Below are 17,585 nucleotides of genomic sequence, written 5' to 3'. Positions count from 1 at the left end.
TTTGAGAAAATAAATTCATGTTCCTTACACTACCCAGTCAGTGGTATTTTGTTACAGCAGACCTAGAAAACCAATACAGTAGCAACTGACAAAGATATAGATGCAGGTTTGTGAAAGTGAGCTCACAATTGAATCACGTGTGCATGGAGTAGAAGGAGAATCTGAGAGGATGTGGAAGAGCACCCATGGCATCTGCTTTGACCTGAGTCCTTGACTCCCAGTGAACCATTTCTAGAATGTGTAGAATGACTTCAGCTTTTGCTCTGCAGACATCCTGGTTTCTAGAAAGGATTTACTAAGGATTCTACAGAAACCTGAAGCTCATACTTTGTCAGTGTGGGTTCTGAGAAATCACTTGGGCTTCTTTTTATACAATGGAGACAGAAACAAATATGTATATGGACACTGGGAGATTCATTTAGATGCATCTTATATTTCTACACCCGGTGATAAAAATGAGTGGGTTAATGCAACTGCAGTAGTATGAACATGGGTTCTTCAAGGATGAGGAAATGGGTCACTCCAGAAAGTGATCAACCTAGACTAAGTACAATTTTAACCGAGGGTGGGAAAATATTGGATAGTTAATGGAGGAGTGAGAAGAGCCCTTAGTTGATGGGTTGATATTGAAAACTCTGCTTAGTTCAGCATATTTTAAATTCTATTTTCATATTTGCACACACAAAGTATCTACATCCCAATCCTAAAAAAATACAATTCAGAGCTTAGTTTGAGGAATTGTTGTCTATAGATAGGCAAATAGACTAAACAATCACACAAATGGCAGAACCTCTTTGCTTTTATAAAGGACTAATGTAAGACCCACATTATTGTCTATTAACTTAAATCTGTTTTGATATGCTTTTATGTTTACAAATCTCATTAGTATAATTACTAATGAGATTTGTCTCACTGAAATGACATTTTATGATAAAATGCAAAATTAAAGTCGATCTTACTTTAGTTATTCCTAATCATAACTCTTTTGTTTACATAAATTTTATCTTTAGTTGGAGTTATAATATTACACATTCATTTCCTACAGAAATAATTTGCTGTGATCTGTAACTCAAAAATTAGTATTTCAAATGTCTTTCTTGCTATATATTTAAAGAAAAATATCATAATAATGATAATTCAACCCAAACATTTAAGAATAAAATGTAGAGATACAATTCTTATTTTACAAAAAAGAGCAAAATGATAAATGTGATACTACAAATTTTTCCAATTAGAAATACTTTGGGTAAATATATACAAAATGGTTAATATACTTTGGATTCTGTCAAGCATAATAATGAATGTGAAATCACTTATTACAGTTTTTAATAATGGAAATTAAAATTTTTGCATGTGACTCTGTAAGTGATAAAAAAAAATTATAGGTTAACTGCAGTGATGAATCCACTTAGAAGCATTTTTTATAGTCATAGAATGGAAAATATTCCAAAAACAATTCAACCCATGATAGAATAGTCATTTTTTCAGAGCTAAAATAAACATATAACTAAATCATGCATTATGTTTTATATGAATAATCATTTTGACGTTAGTTTCACAAATGTTATTTTCACACCCCATGTTAATTAACTTTTAAATTTATTAATTTAAATAGCAGAATCGCATGTTGTAATACAAATAAAGAGATAATTTTCTTCGCAGGAAGCCAAACAAAGCTAGTATTCAGAGCCTAGAAACAGAATATAGACAAAAATATTAACCTTACAACTCAGCCAACCTCTAATTAACACATGCATAAAAAAGTAGATTAAGCAAAATTCTTAAAACTGAATAACTCCAGGAGTTCCATTGTGGCGCAGTGGTTAATGAATCCAAGTAGGAACCATGAGGTTGCGGGTTTAATCCCTGCCCTTGCTCAGTGGGTTAGGGATCCGGCATTGCCGTGAGCTGTGGTGTAGGTCGCAGACACGGCTCGGATCCCACGTTGCTGTGGCTCTGGCATAGGCCGGTGGCTACAGCTCCGATTGGACCCCTAGCCTGGGAACCTCCATATGCCGTGGGAGTGGCCCTAGAAAAGGCAAAAAGACAAAACAAAAAACAAAAAACAAAAACTGAATAACTCTATGCTTACAGATCTTAAGCTCATGAGGAAACACAGAATGACAACTATGTAATTCTTGGATAGTTGAACAAGTTATGGCAGAAACACAATTCAGTATTTATTCTAATATTATCTCATTTAAACCTACTTTTACTCATGTCTTTACCATCCTTCTTATTTTTTCTGACTTGCAGAACCTCTTCCTATTCACCATCCTTTGGCAAGGAACCAAGAATAGCTACTTGGAGGATGTCTTATCTGCCTTCTCATCCAGGCAACCAGCATCAATCAAGCCAGGCAGTGTTCTAGGTACTGAAAATAGAGGAATGAACAGAAGTCCACATTATCTGTCTTTAACAAGGTTATATTTTCACTCAAGTGATGGACATAAATAAATTAAAAATAAATAATTATCTTAAATACTGAATCTTACTACATAAACTTGAGTAAGTTATTTAACCTAAGCCTCAGATTTTTTTAACCTGTAAAATGGGAATGATAATATTGCTTACCAATGAGTGTGTGTGTGTATGTGTGCATTCATGTATATATGAATATACATACAAGAGAATAGATTAAAAAAATAGTCTTCCTTAAGATAAAATTAGCTTTCATTAAAATTGAAAGACAAATCCCAGTCACACTGAGCAAAGGATCCTTGTGCAGACAGAAATCAAACTCATGAAAGTAAATAGATACTTTAATCAGATCTTGTGCTATAAACTGCTTTTGTTGACATGGTAAAATAGAAAGAAAGGTATAAATTATGGATGAGCCATTAAACAAAGAACCTTATTGTCTGACTGCTTGAACTGAGGCACAGATCCCTCAGAAAAAAATTAGAATGTCTTGTTCTTTATCATAAGTTGCAGGCTCTTTATCTTTCTTGACATTCAATGAGAAGGCAGTAAAAAAATCTCTAATGTATCAAATCATTTTACTAAAGAGAACATCATTTTGTGTTAACTCCAAATCTTAGGAATAAATTTAACATATAAGCATTGAGATAACTATATTTGTTATGTGAAATTATATTAGCTCATAGATTTTTCATTTTATTAATCACTTAGCTTGTGAATAAATTCAGAGTTCTCTTCTCCTTTTCATTTGTTTGATCCTCCGACCAATCTGAAACCTCTTATAGGAGAGAAAGCAGTTCTCTCAGCATCTGCTTATCTCCATTTGGTATTAAAATTGCTTTTTGCTTGCTAACTCTAAACACAAAGGAAAACTTTGTTTCTTCCTCATTACCGCATGAACTTGTGAAGTTAAAATGACATACCCACACAAAACTCTTTGCACACTATGTAGTATACAGTAAATGATCAATAAATATTAACTACTATTATTATCTGATCCCTTTCCCTATCCTACTGGGCTTACCACAGTTTATATCTTAATACTTTTACGTTGTATATTTGCAACAGTCTTGAAAAAGGTTTTTCCATATCTAATACAATTTACCCCCTTTCCACACATATTATGTATTGCCAACAGAAAAAAAAATCCTGATTAATAACTCTAGACCATTCAGATTTCTAGTCAAATGCCTTTAATGAATTCACACCTTAATCAGTCATTCAAGACCTGCCACTTCCTGGATCCATATTCCATTTCTAATTTTAGTTCCCTTATGCTCCATAATGAACACGATATTTTGGTCAAAACAACTCATTTTGCTGGTTTTTTTTTTAAAGTAACTCACATTTCCTTTCTACTTGAAATGTCACACTCACTTGCCTTACCCTCAACTGGCCCACATCTACAACTTTCCATTCCCTAAATGTCTTTTCCTCAAAATCCTCTCATCTGAGAGCATGTTTTCTCCTTCCTCTTACTTTTCTCATTTAAGTCCTTATCACTTACCACTTTTCTACCTTATGGCATTGTTATCTGTGTACCTTCTTTTTCTCTCCTAGTTGACTGCAAGAGGGTCCTTGAGGGAAGAATCCATATCTGCTTCATATTATAATCCCAAACTATCTATGCTGGATAAATACTTGTTGACTAAGTGAATTAATTAACTTTTAAAATGCTTCAACCCAGAAAAGTAAAAAGATTAAACATAAAATACAAATAATATTTTACTATAAGGCTGGTTTCTTAACTAGAGAGGTGCTGACTTAATTTGTGATATGATTTCTGTAGAATAAGATAGATCACCCTGCCCACAAATATCTTCTAACTCACAATATTCTACCAACAGAAAGACAGTAGAAGTTGATTTTCTTAGTCTTCTTTTTTTTGGTCATTTTAAAAATTGAAATATAATTAACATTCAATATTATGTTAGTTTCAGGTGTACTACACAGTGATTTGAACTTTACACACAGTATAAAATGATTATCTTAATCTTCTTAATGACTTTGGGTCAGTTTAGGTTTCAAAAGACTGGCACTTGCTAACTAGAGTTGCTTGCTAGATTCCAAAACAGGAAAGAGAAAAGGAAGGGTAAAATGGCACTGAAGGTAGATGCAGAATATTGCAGAGGATGAAGTGTCTACACTGAATGTTTAAAATAGATGATCTTGTTTTAGTGGTAGCAATCTAATTTTTCAGTGGAATGAATCATAATTTACTCAACATGAGGGCTAACAGTAAGTTCCAAGAACTTGCCAGGAGGCAGAGTCAGACAGTATAGCTGAATCTCTACATAATCTGAAGGAATATAAAGGCAGGTAAGAATCAACTTGAAGGCAGGGCTGGGAAAAAGAAGATGGGACTCAGCAATTCTTGTTGCCTCACCCATGCAAATTCAAAAGGCACTGCTGAGTCACACAGGCACAAGCAGTCATATGGTACCCTGGGAAATTCCAGAGAAGCCAGGGAGACAATTATGTTAAACTAGGAAGAGAGAGTCACTAAATCAGGCCAGAAAGGGAAACAAAAATATTGGCAGTTGTGCAGCAGCAAAGGAATTGCATGAAAAGAACCTAAATGACCTTGTGTTAGACACTGCATTGCTCCATCCCACTCATATTCCTGTTTATTCCATTCATAAAGGTCTTTAGCATGGCTTTGGAATTTTTGTAATTATGACATATTATTCATGTACCCTGATATCGCAGAGTTCACTGACATAAGATCATAGGGAAAAGACCTAAGTAGTTTTATTTCCAAATCACTATGGCAATAGCCCCTTCACTTGATTGGAAGAAAGTAATGACCATAAAAGTGTAAGATCACTGAAGGTGCTTCACATGCTTCCCAGGTAATTTTTCATCTACAGTCAGGATATAGGGTCTATGACCAGTGCTGGCTGGAGAGGATGCCCATGAGCTCATGAGAACCGGACGTGCATATTTCTCCCAAATCTATGTTCAGTGAATTTATGTTGGTACCTTGAAAATGGCAATGGTGGCAAACACGACAAACCAAGGCTTCTTCTTTGGAGGGCTGGTTGTTAAATATTACTAACACATTACCAAGTTTACCCTGGTCTTATTTTCCACCTTTGCTCACTTGTGGTTTAATTCCACTGTTTATTAAAGCCATTTGGAAAAGCCCTACCATTGCCACCCCTTCCCATGAGTTCAATAGTTATGCCAATAGTATTGTTTCTAGGTGCTTCAGAGGCTTCCAGTCTTGGGAATATCAGAATATTCTTGGATTCCATGCAAAGATGGGAAGACTGTCCTACCTCAACTCTTCATTTTTGCCACCTAAGCTCTAAAAATTCAGTATTCCCAGGATTTTCCAGTCTATTTTATCAAATTCTCGGTGGTGTCTCAAAATGAATCCAATAAATTATGTAGGAGACAGAAGTATTCCAAACTTTCTCTGATTTTTTTTACTCCTTAAGGGCCTCCTGCCAATTACCAAAGTGTTTTCATCCTTCCCCAAAGGATGTAAAATGTGTGTGTGTGAGACTATGAGAAGAGAGACAAAATATTGTCTGATGATGGGAGAGGTGAGGCAGATGGAGACCACCTTAACCAAAAAGTAAGCATGCCATTTAAATTTGTTTTTTAAAGTTATGCACCAATTGTTTGAGATATATCTCTTTGCCCCATTTCCCATATTAATTCTCAACTCTGTTCACTCTGTTCTGTGTTCTAGGAAATTAATACATAGGGGCTACCTCAACAGTTCCCTTTCCCCTTAGCTTCCTGTTGATTTTGGCCAAAGGAAAACACAGCAGAAGATGTGAAGGTTGGATCTCTATATCCAGTCTCTCTGTGTCCTCTGATTTAGAGTTAGAAATAGCTCCCTGCTATTACTTGTGTCAGGATGCAGCACCATCTCATTGTTTTCCTAAAACTTCACCTTGTACCTTAAAAAATATATTTTCTATTAAAATTTCATTGATTATCCTGTTTAAGTAAGCCATTTCCTATTCTTCTGGGATCCTGGCTGACATGCCAATTAAACTAAGCCATAGCCCATGGAGTTTCATGTTCTTCTCACAAAATATTTCTATTTGGCATATTAATAAATTATATACTCATGTTGTTTCAACCACAGAAAAACAAAAAAACTAAGAATCATCCTGCCAAAGATAGCTGTTTATTTGACTTTAATTATTGTACATCTATTTCACCTGTAATTTTATGAAAACCTGTCAGTTTTCAAATTCATAACCTCAACTGACATAAACAGGTATTAAAGAGGATAATGGAGGAACATTGAGGACACTGAATCTTGCAACATATGTAAAAATATTTTTGCTGCTTATTACTGTAGGAAAAATTCAGCAATTTCATAAGAGTATTAAACATATACTGCTGAACTGAAGCAAATACGTTCTGTCTAAGGAATACTCTTTCTGGGTTCAATTATATTACGGTGAATATCTGGTGATGTACTTTGGTAGAAAGTAAGGGAGATATTAGAAAATCCACTCTCAACATCACTCATTATTAGAGAAATGCAAATCAAAATCACTATGAGGTACCACCTTACACCAGCCAGAATGGCCAGTGTCAAAAAGTCTACAAACAATAATGCTGGAGAGGGTGTGGAGAAAAAGAAACCCTATTACACTGTTGGTGGGATTGTAAATTGGTGCAACCACTGTGGAAAGCAGTATGGAGATTCCTCAGAAAACTGAAAATAGAATTACCACTTGACTCAGCAATCCCACTCCTGGGCATCTCTCCAGAGAAAACCATGTCTCGAAAAGACACAGGTACTCCAATGTTCATTGCAGCACTATTTGCAATAGCCAAGTCATGGAAATAACCTCAGTGTCCATCGACAGAGGAGTGGATAAGGAAGATGTGGTCCATTTACCCAATGGAATATTATTCAGCCATTAAAAGGAACGAAATACCGGCATTTTTAGCACCATGGATGGACCTAGAAATTATCATGCTAAGTGAAGTCAGTCAGACAATGAGACACCAACATCAGGTGCTTTCACTGACATGTGGAATCTGAAAAAAGGACAGACAAAACTTCTTTGTAGAACAGATGCTGACTCACAGCCTTTGAAAAACTTATGGTTTCCAAAGGGTGGGGGTGGGGGGATGTGCTGGAATGTGGGACAGAAATCCTATAAAATTGGATTGTGATGATCATTGTACAAGTATAAATTTAATAAATTCATTGAGTAATAAAAAAAAAGACAATCCACTCTCACATCAGTAGGATCTTGAGTTTCACATTATTTCATTGAGTTTTCAGAAATATATTTCCCTACTCATCTATTCTCAGAAAACCAACAAATGGAACAAGTCAATCTGAATTTAACCAGGAATACATTTCAGGTTCTCTAACCATCTATGCCTCAGGCCATCCTTCATCAAGTCATCCAGTAAGATGCTGCTCCAAGGCTCACGCAATCTCCAAAGTGAGATAGAGAAGCCACCCTGCCCTGACCTGACGCCAGAGACTAGGAGAAAGGTCATGAGACATGAATGACTGGTAAAAATGTGGGAAAGTGAGTTCCCATTGTGGGTCAGCGGGTTAAGAACCCAACTAGTATCCATGAGGATCGAGTTCAATCCCTGGCCTTGCTCAGTGGGTTAAGGATCTGGCATTGCCGTGAACTGTTGTGTATGTCACAGACATGGTTTGGGTTTGGCATTGATGTGGCTGTGGTGTAGACAGGCAGCTGCAGTTCTGATTTGACCCTTAGCCTGGGAACTTACATATGGTACGAGCGTGGCCATAAAAAAAAAATGTGGGAAGGAAATATTGGGTCATTTTACTGTATCTAGTGACTGAACAGTTTGTACAACTTATTCAACTGAAAGTGGTTATGTTAAAATTTTCTCTCCTTGTGAAATAATTTCTACTATCTTACCTAATAGGTCTAAAAAATATGATCTTGCAACTCTCTATATAAATCTAGTTTAAAAAATAATGTGATGAAGATCCCTGGTGGGGCAGCAAGTTAAAGAGCTGGGTTGTCACTGTAGCAGCTTGGCTCATTGCTGTGGTATGGGATTGATCCCTGGCCCAGGAACTTCCATATGCTGCAGGCATGGCCAAAAAGTAATAATAATTTGACAAAAATGGGGAAAAAAATCCAAATAAAGACCAAAAAAAAGATAAATTAAAAAATAAAAAATACATAAAGGGAAATAATGATCTAAATTATTATCTTGCCCATTCTAACTGCTAAAGGGCCTAAAATAATTATTTGGACATTTTATGACCTTGATACTTATTGAATTTAATGCAAATATTCAAAATAAAGTTAAATCAGGTTGGCTATTTCTGAGAGAAGATCCAAACGTAAGTGTTTGGTTTTCTTTACACACAATGAAAAATTAATCTGCTTACAAAATCTTGGCAACTCCAAAAAATCTGATGACTCTTTCAAGGAGCTGAAGATTGCCTAAAAAGGTCTGCCAACAGAGCCATGATAAAGGTTGTCATTGTGCTTGATGTTCCCTTGCCTGGAATTCTTTCTGATGAAATGCAAGCTACCCACCCTGTGTGACTAAAGGTATTAAGAGTGATGAAGGATATGGACAGGGTAAGCCATAATTAATTACTTAGTGCTATGAAACCAACCCAAAATGTACATGAATCTTAATATTTAATGCTCATTACAAAAGAGCTCGCTGATGTTTAAACACACCTTCAAAATCATAGATTCAAATATATTCTTTTATCTTCCTAAGAATTTCCACTGATGAGCTCTCAATTCAATAACAGCAATAATTCTAAAGAAAGTAAACAATCTAAATTAATCAGGTATAAACTTTCCCAGGTTTCATATTGATCTAGCATAAATAGTTTTGATGAGACTAATTATGCTGCTGTTTATTTAGAGTTGCCTTGGGTTGACAGGTTACAATAATTTCTTTTTCTCTTCAGCAAACAAGAAAACACAGCTTTTTTTGGGGGGGCACATTTTGTTTTTCATGTATAGATCAAATATCAGAGAATAATGAACCAACAAGTGTTAAGGCAAAGCTGAGAATCAGTACAGAGCCAGGTTGTACCAATAGTTGCTGACAAAACTGAGGAGTATTTTGAAGATGAAATATCAGAATTTGCAACAAAATTGGAGATGTGGATCAGCAAAGCAAGACAGAAGACATTTTCAATCTAATTGCCTTATTCAGGATGGGAAAAACTATATTATAGCAACAAAAGACCCCTAAAATATTACCATGTTACATACATAAAAGTGCATTTCTTGTTCACCCAAAGATGGCTATAATTTGGTAGCTTTCTAGACCAGTGCCCTTCCCAGTGGTACCACCGTTACCCAAGATCTTTCTATCTTCCAGAGTCACCATCAGAAATTCTTGGGTTTCTAGGGTGACTGTGCCAGGGTTAAAAGAAAGCTGAGGATTGTTTGGACTTCTCACTGCCAAGGCTTAAAAATGGCATGTGTTCTAAGGCACAGACCATAGAACTCATCATTATTCCATGTGCTATCCTATTTTTACAGTCAGTGTAGTTTGGGACATTAAGACTACCTCCGGCCAATAGGCTACGAGCGGCAATGCTGTGTAGTCTCTGGAATGAGGCATTTAAGAGCCATTGTGAGTTCTTCAAGCTTTCTCTTACCCTGCCATGTGACTATAGTTCCAAATGGTAGAGTTACAAGATTTGAAAGAAAAGTAAAAAGAACCTGCTCCCTAAGTCACTGTTTGGATGAGAGCTGCCCTAGAGAGCTACTAGACCCACAAATAACTTTGGCTAAAAGCTGAGTCAAGGTGTACATACTAAGACTTAAGATTTGGGCTTTGTTTCCACAACATAACCCAGTCTATTTTTAAGTGAAACCCCAGTGAAGACAAGTGTTTCAGAGCTCAGCCCTCCAGTGGAGAAAGTTATAAGGAGTTGGAATTCCCAGAATCCTACTGCTGTTGAAAGATACATACCACAATGCAAAGTTAACAGCATTACATGAATGGGGTTAAGAATGTTCGGCTAGAAGTTCCCTGGTGGCCTAGCAGTTAAAGATCTGGCCTTGTCACTGCTGTGGCTTGGGTCACTACTAGGCACACTATCCCTGGCCTGGGAACTTCCTCATGCTGAAGGTGCAGCCAAAAAATATTAATTCATTAATGAAATATGTGGGTGGAAACATTTCTATCCAGTTTAGAAGCAGTGATACATTTTAAATATAACAGCTATTTGTCCCAAGAACAGTTTTTATCTCACCACTAATCATTTTGGTTCAGGATCCAGGATTGTCACTGCTGTGACTCAGGTCACTGCTGTGGTATGGATTCAATCCCTGACCTGGGAACTTCCACATGCTACAGGTGTAGCCAAAAAAAAAAAAAAAAAAAAAAAAAAAAGTAAATAAAAAAATAAAACAATCTGGCTAAATGTGTTCTTAACTGATGGTTAATAAATATTTTCATAATAGACCTGAGTGGCCATTTCCTCTCTAAAGGATAATAAACTTTTCTGCACGTAAATATTTTATTAAAATGGGGCTTCCCAATTGCTTTTTCTTTCCAATTATATCAAAAATAATTTCAAGTACTTCTTAATTGGGCATGATATATATTACAAAAACCGTTGACTTACATAATCTCACTCCCTGTATGAGACACTTTTAGGGCTGCACCACAGCATATAGAAGTTCCCAGGCTAGGGGTCAAATTGGAGCTGCAACTGTGGCCTAGGCCAAAGCCACATGGATGCAAGCCGCGTCTGTGACCTACTCCACAGTTTGCAGCAATGGTGGATCCTTAACCCACTGAGCAAGGCTAGGGACTAACCCCACATCCTCATGGGCTCTTAACCTACTGAGCCACAGTCAGGTTCTTCACCTTCCAAGTGATAATGGGAACTCCCACTATTAATATTTTTTAATGTGTGGGCTTCAGATTTTTTTTTTTTTAATATTTGGAAGTATAAAGGGCCTGACCCTCTCTAAGATTGGAAACAATTCATGTTAGATAATCCTAGGAGGTTATAAAACTAATTTTACCAACTCTACAGATTTTAGTTTACTGTATACAAGCTGTATACAGTTTGAAATTACTTAATGGAAAATAGGCATCCTTACCTCTGGCAGGACCAAACCTCATGACTGGGAAATGTACAGTCAAATAAACCATGAAAGTACGTTTATTTATTTTATTTTTATGAAAGTGCATTTTAAATTTTATTTTCAGTTTTGAACCCATTGGTTTCAGTTAAGATGTATGAAGTCAGGCTTATGACTAAGAAAGCCACTTCTTCCCTCCCATGCAATGAATCAGAGGCAATGGGCAGTTAGAGCTCAACATAGATTAACAGAGAGAGAATTGCTAAACTGTCAAATACTCTCTTTTAAAGACACTAGCAGGGAGCAAAATGCTCAAATACTATTTTAAATTTATAGAGCTATTACAAATCTAGGAATTTTTAACACTCAAAACAATGTAAGAGAGAAGTCTTAAAGATATCTCTCCTAGAAGAAAAGGAAACTGAGTCATGAAGTATTAATAACAATAAAAGTATCTCTCCCCTTGTTTATATTTCTTTAATGATTGATTATATGTATTATACCTTTAAACATGTTATCCTTTGTTATAGTACAGGGAAAATGTTACAGGGGAATATTCATAATCTCTCATATCTCTCATATACCAGAAGAAGATTTTTCTTTGTCCCATAATTTGGGGCTTGGTTGTGCAGCCTGGAATAGTGAGGGAGGGAGGAGACAGTAAGAACAGTAAACTGAAACCCATCTGGTTGATTTCCACTGCTCAGGGCTGGGAGTTATTCATGTTAAAGAAGGAGTGGAAGGGCAGGTGGATAGGAAAGGCAAACGACTGTGCTAGGTTAAAAAAGATTTTAAAAGATTTTAGAAAGTGAGGGAGAAGATTGGGATTAAGTTGCCATATTTTATGCGTGGGTATTTGGGAGAAATTGCAGGATAGGTAAAGAGGATTTTTATGTTGGTTTATATGTTATAAACGGAAGCCTTCTCTTGCAGAGGATTTGGTAAAGATTAAAGATCTCAGTAAGAGATGACTATTCTCAATAAAATGCTGAAATAAGCCAAAGGGTGACCAGCTTCATAGTCTGTTCCGACTTTTAACAAGATTATTTTAATTATCTTGAAAAAAATGGTTCATCAAATATCACTGCTATACCAAGCCAGCAGCAAAACAACAAATAATGAGCCAATCACTTAGTAAAAATTCTCAATATAACAGATTTAGATCAGGTCACGTTTCAGTGAGGAATGTTTTCAATTAAAAGTAACAGAAAAAAATGTCTAATAGGAGCTTAACAATGGAGGGATTTGATTTCTTGCATCACAAGAAATCTGAAAATCAGCCTCTGTTGGCATTTGTTCAGCAGCTCAATGATGGCAGACCTAGCATCTCTGTTACTTTACCTGTCAGGATTGAAACATGTCTGCCACTCTACTGTGGCAGGCCTTGAGATGAGAAAAAAAACTAGTTTGATACTAGCTTGCTCATGGCAAAGACGACATAGGAAGTAGTGAGGCCTCAAGAAGGAGACTTGGGGAAGACATCAGACAGGCTTTTGTGTGGATCAGTATTACCTACTTCAAGTTTGATTTCTAGGGGTGTCCCACAGAGAGCAATATTTTTGGATTTTTATGATTTTCCTGTGAATATCCTCACTATTCAGATATTTCCAATTAGCCTGATTAATACTAGGTTGACTCCAGAGTCAGGGAATAAGGGTGTATCTGGGCCCTGAGGCATAACTTATTCCTTCCATCCACCCTTTTCCTGAAGTAAAAATCTTTTCACCAAATAGTACTGATATAAGCAATTTGATACATATTTGTACCACTAAAAAATCAGGCACTTTTATTCTAAAAATGAACTGCCTTTTTGATAGTAACAGAGGGGAAAACTGTATCAAGTATTTTATTGGCAATACAAAGTAGCTAGTATATTTTATAAACTTAAAATTGCTAACAACATGAGGAAAATTAAGTTCTGTAGGAAAAGATTGAATTTAGTGTGGGTCATGACTTAAAACTTTTATTCCACCTGGATAATGAAGATTTGATTTGAAAACTTGGGAGGTTTCAGGAACAAAGTCAACATAATTTACGCCACCTACTTAAATGTGCCTTCAAGCACCTTTGAAATAATGCAATAGATTATAGCTTCCAGGATCCTTCATTTTGTGTAGTACTACCTATCTCTATGTACTGTTTTGGTAGAGTGGCTCTAGTTTTCCCCTGTTTGACGGATATAAGCATCTTTGATCTGAGACACTGGCACAATCATGGGCCATAGTGAAGAAGTATTCATTACGAGTGGTTTTTTTTTTTTTTTTTTTTTTTTTTTTCTTTTTAGGGCCGCACTGCTGCACATGGAAGTTCCCAGGTTAGGGACTGAATTGGAGCTGTAGCTGCTGGTCTACACCACAGCCTCAGCAACGCCAGATCTGAGCCACGTCTGTGACCTACACCACAGCTCATGGCGACACCGGATCTTTAACCCACTGAGCAAGGCCAGGGATCAAACTCGCATTCTCATGGATACTACTCGGGTTCGTTACTGCTGAGCCACAACAGGAACTCCACATTAGGAGTACTTTTATATTCCTTACTGTATGGGATTTATTACCACATCTCTCATTTAGAGTTGGTTTGAGATTACACCTTGTTTCTTTCCAGATATCATCCCGTAAATGTTTTTCATCTGAGTTTAATTGTCTCTTTTGAAGTTGAAGAGCTGGGCGTGGCCCTGGATGGATAGATCTGACATCAACAGAAAGCTGAGTTTTTTCAGGTGGCTCATCTCAAGAAAAGAAAAGAATACAAGTGTGGAAAAAGGTACTCTGTTACACAATATGCAAATATTTGTATTAACTAGTAGAACAGGCTTGGTAAAACACACCCTAAACCGAAATAAATGACATAGAAATAGCCTATTCTTCCTACTAATTCTAGCGCAATAAGGAATGTGTTTCCATTTCCTTGTCATTACAGAGGATAAAAAACCAGTTTGTGGTATCATACTGATATAACTGAAATGTGACAAGAAGTGTTATAAAAGTGTAATGAATAGGAATAAATCACATATACATTTCACATTTCTATAACCTACGTAATATCACATCAATTAAATTTTTGGTTAGTGTTAATACCGTACTTGACTTAAAATAGTATGCAGTGGAATTCCTGCTGTGATACAGCAGGTTAAGGATCTGGTGTTGTCTCTGTGGTGGTGTGGGTTTGAGCCCTGGTGCACTGGATTAAGGATCTGGTATTGCTGAAGCTGAGGCGTGAGTCACAACTGCAGCTTGGATTTGATCCCCGGCTTGCTAACTTCAATATGCCATGGGTGCAGCCAAAAACAAACAAACAAACAAATAGTATGAAGTGGGGCAAAGATCACTGCATTTAGAGAGGTAAAAATTTCTACAACTAGACACATTAGTAACTAAGATTAAAAAGCAAAACCTTTGAACTAGCAAATAACTTTTTATTCATAAACTGGAATTTTGGGGAAGCTACAATTATAGCACATTGGTATGAGTAAAAGTTCAAGCAGGACTCTTTGTTTTGTTCGTGGATATAGTCCTCATATCTAGTGTAATACCCAGGAGGCAATTAGAGGCTTAATGAGTAAATGTTTAATGAATATCTGCTCTGCTCAGAATTTTACAAAATCCTAAATATTTAAGTCAAATTAAATAATGAAAGCTGGTAGAACTATAGATCCTCTTTTGTACCAGGCAAAGTTCTATGTGTCTTTCTCATATCAACTCATTTATATTTGCAAACCTTATGAAGTAGGTGTTATTTTTATTTCATTTGCTAGGTGAGGAAACAGAGGCTTTAAGCAACCTGCCTAAAGTTATACAGCTATTAAGTGTCAGAACTGGGAGATTTGAACTCAAGTTAGCTGTCTCTAAACTCTGTAATCTTCAACAGTGTGCTACACTACCTCTGTAGAATCTTAGGGATTATGTAATTTAAATTCAAACCTCACCTGAGATCTCAAGCATTACTGAAACCATTTGTTAGATTAGGTCTTTATTCTTCCAATTCCCAGCCTTGCATTCCTGCCCACTCTGTCTAAGGAAAGGCTGACAATCCAATCAAGGAGTCTGTGGTGGTGGTTGAAGATTAGGTGTTTCTTGGGGGAAAAAAAAAAAAAAAAAGATTAGGTATTTTGCACTTTTAAATAATAAAATTAATACAAGAATATTAATCTATTATTAAAGAACTGATCGTTCAGTCTGTTTGAAATGATATGGGTCAGGTTAAGCAAGAGTTGAACAATATCAAAATGGTATTAAGTTAAAATTAGGACAAGATCCCACCTGTAATAAACAAAATCAAAGTGTAGGCACTGCCAATATAGATAATAGTATCTTTAAGATAAGTTCATTATAAGGTAATGAGTATTTGACAAATAATTATATAAATACACATATAAAAACTTATACATAATGACTCAATTTAAATAGAACTTATGCTTCTGTTTCATTTTTTTATCAAAATATATTTTGCTCATAATGTTCAAGAATTAAATGAAATTATTCAGTAACTCATCTTCCATGTGGATAACAGTGTTGACAAAACACAACTTAGCTTTTGAATAATATATGCTGCTTGTTATCTTAATAAAAGGTTTAGATTTAAGACTCATTACACCCTAAAATGCAATTATAAGACACTTTAATTGTGTTAGACATTGTAATAAATGCAGACTCAATATCCTTTACAAAGTCACAGTGGAGATAGGCAGATTCTGTTTATTGTTCCCTAGTCAGCTCCTTAATGATTCAACCTCTTAGTCTCTGTGGGTTTCCTGATATTCTAGACAGGTGACAAGACCACTGATGACCTCAGGTTCCCAGAAAATTCTGCTCTAGGTGAGGCCCAACCTGGTCAGAGCAGCATAGCAGGCTCTTCTTAACGTAAAAAATAACAAATTATTTGAATGACATCAGTGCCTTTAGCACGTGGCGTGGTGAATTGAGCAAGATTTTATTCTCAAGCACTGACCATCAGAATGAAGAAGAGGAAACTTACCTCTGAAGAGAGAAGTTGTACTTGGCATGTACCAGAAACTGGGTGACTATCTGACTGGAGGAGAAATTTAGAAGAGAAAATTACATAGGAATTAGAGTCAAAGACTAGGGTTCAAATGTCAAATTTAACAATTTTTAATAGTGTGAACTTGAAGAAGTTTCTCATCTTCTCTAAGTAGTGATTCCTTACCCATAAAACTGGATTAATGAAACCCATTGTGAAGATAATTTTTGAGAATTAAGAAAATGTCTGGAAGTTCCCATCGTGGCGCAGTGGTTAATGAATCCGACTAGGAACCATGAGGTTGCGGGTTTGGTCCCTGCCCTTACTCAGTGGGTTAACGATCCGGCGTTGCCGTGAGCTGTGGTGTAGGTCGCAGACACGGCTCGGATCCCGCGTTGCTGTGGCTCTGGCATAGGCCCGGGGCTACAGCTCCGATTAGACCCTTAGCCTGGGAACCTCCATATGCCGCGGGAGCGGCCCAAAGAAATAGCAAAAAGACAAAAAAAAAGAAAAAGAAAACGTCTGTTAAGTGTCTAATATAGGGCCTGTAACTAGTAGATGACAAAAAATAGGGATGGATTCTAATGACTCATGTTAAATTTTTAAAAATTAGTTTATATGTCTTACGGGCTTTTCTTCTCCTACTTTTAAATTTTTCTATTTTTTTCTCTGAATTTTTGCCCATGACAAAGGACACTTACCAAATGCAACATAAACACAAATAATCAATCAAATGGAGCTTATAAGAAAAGAAGAAAAGGTGAAGGATATTACACATTTTCTATCAGAGCTATGCTATGATACATAGGAGTTAGTAATCTACCATTGACCTAATTCATTATCTTGCCTTGTAACCTATTTTCTGTTTTAAAAATTGTAATATGCACTATCATGCATCTTATGTTACTCTAAGAAGGTCAACAACCAAAATCTACAGTTTTTATTTTGAGTAAATATACCACTGAGGCACACAAAATGATTCGCCTCTGTACCAACATTATGCAGTGACGGATATGATAGCTCCACCTGCTGACCAATAGTAGAGAGGAAAATATGCATACCTGGTCATAAAAGCTGTTAAGAACTTACCTTGTGGATATGCAGATAGGAAGACATCTAGACAGATACACA

At 36.2% G+C, this 17,585-nt stretch overlaps 1 long non-coding RNA gene across 1 annotated transcript in view; it reads right to left on the bottom strand.

The window, feature by feature from the left end:
- The window catches only part of LOC106506962, a 50,261-nt gene continuing 34,183 nt past the window's right edge, over positions 1,508–17,585 (bottom strand). The window contains exons 2-5 of the long non-coding RNA XR_001302622.2: positions 16,452–16,505; positions 15,403–15,549; positions 2,211–2,374; positions 1,508–1,690 (exon numbers count right to left, since the gene is read on the bottom strand). This is a non-coding gene — a long non-coding RNA (uncharacterized LOC106506962). The remainder of the gene's footprint in view (positions 1,691–2,210; positions 2,375–15,402; positions 15,550–16,451; positions 16,506–17,585) is intronic.

Source organism: Sus scrofa, chromosome 1 (assembly GCF_000003025.6).
Source record: "Sus scrofa isolate TJ Tabasco breed Duroc chromosome 1, Sscrofa11.1, whole genome shotgun sequence".
In the NCBI taxonomy this organism is placed as follows: domain Eukaryota; kingdom Metazoa; phylum Chordata; class Mammalia; order Artiodactyla; family Suidae; genus Sus; species Sus scrofa.
This window is presented reverse-complemented; position numbering and strand designations above follow the sequence as displayed.